Genomic DNA, 1,719 nt, shown 5'->3' on the forward strand with positions numbered 1-1,719 from the left:
GAGTGTAAGACACACTTGAAGCAGTCATTGAACTAAGGATACATTCAAGAGTGTCCAAGATCGGACCCCAGTTCCTCAATTTTTCCCTAGAGCCAAAACCACTGGGGTCTGATTGCCACACACCTTATCTGTGTATGCTCATACATGCACCCAGGCATTGCCCAGAAGTTATGCCAACTTCATATTAAGGACATAAACATTAGCTATCAATTTGGAAAATGGAAACACTGTTTATCCTTCACTCTCTGTCTCCTGTCTCCAGCCAACTAGAAAGCATCACCATGTTGAAAACATTTTTTTTCTCCTAAGAAAGAAAAGATGGTTATAAATAACCATAATATTCTCGATGATGTAACAGTTCCTGCACTCAGAAAAAAATAACTTAAATACACACACACGTGTGCGCGTGCACCACATTCGGTGGGATACTTTGAGTTTTGCCTGCCAGGAAGCACTTGCTTACTGACTGGAGTGGCTGTGCTCCTGACATTGTAGAGGGGAAAAAAGAAAGTTCTGGAACAGTCAATTCTCATCCATGAGTCATTATTGGTTTCTATGACAACTAAAGCAAGAATAAGTACAGATAAAAAATAGGCAGCAATGATTTCTTCTGGAACAAGACCACTGACATACCTAGATATCAGGAGCACTGATTAGTTTAAACTAGCTTAAACGGTACCAAGCTGGGCAAGCACAGTACAGGCCAGGTGCCGTGACCTGGCCCAGTCTTCTTCCCACCATCTACTGTGAGCTTGAAGTGCCAGGATGGAGCAGAATAGGTGACTCTGTGGTTAAGAGGGCTTGCTGCTCTTCACAGGGATCTGAGTTCAGTTCCCAGCATCCATGCTGAGCCACTTATGACGACTGTAACTACACCTCAGGCTGTCCAGCACACTCTTCTGGCCTTCTTGAAATGTATGCACACATACATGCACATACACAGAGAGACACATACACAAAAATAAAATAAATCCTTTCTAATTAAAAATGCTTTTATACAATATATTTTGATCCTGTGTCCCCTCTCCAAATGTTCTCTCTCAAGAAAAAAAAAAAAATACAAACAAACCAAAAAGACAAAAAAAAATGTCAAAATGAAACAAAAGGTTCACAAAAACAAAAACATGGATTCTTTGTATTAGCCAAATACTCCTGAGCCTGTGGCCTACCCTGGAGTGTGGTTGATGTTCCCAATGATGCTCCAGATTTTTCTCTATAACACAGGATATTGGTTGTAAGTACCCTTTTTTAGAAGTTGGGAATACAATGTACCAGGCAGGACAGATATAGCCAGTGCCTTCCTCTCTGTCTGTTGCACAGCTCCTCCCATTTGCTTGGCCCAGCTTGGATTGGGATGCTCTTCCAATTCCACAAGGACATGACTCACATAGACCCAAGTCACACCACACAGCTTCTCATCTGAACAAATAAAGCATGCCACAAATAAAGCAAATCACACGATACAAGATGACACCATTTGTCATATGTGAAACCTCTGATGCAGGATTTTTCGAATGTCACTGCCATTTCAAGGTTGGGGATGGGTGAGAGAAGAAAATATTATTTTATCTTAACCAAAAAAGATAATGATTGTTGTATCTGTATTTCAAGGTAGCCACCAGGCTTCTCTAGACATGGTGCCCAGGGTTATTCAGAGAATCCTCCCTGTGCTTCATCAGAGCAGAAGAGGAAGGCTGGTTACAGACACTAAGGATGTCA

Source organism: Mus caroli, chromosome 3, assembly GCF_900094665.2.
Source record: "Mus caroli chromosome 3, CAROLI_EIJ_v1.1, whole genome shotgun sequence".
Taxonomy (NCBI): Eukaryota; Metazoa; Chordata; class Mammalia; order Rodentia; family Muridae; genus Mus; species Mus caroli.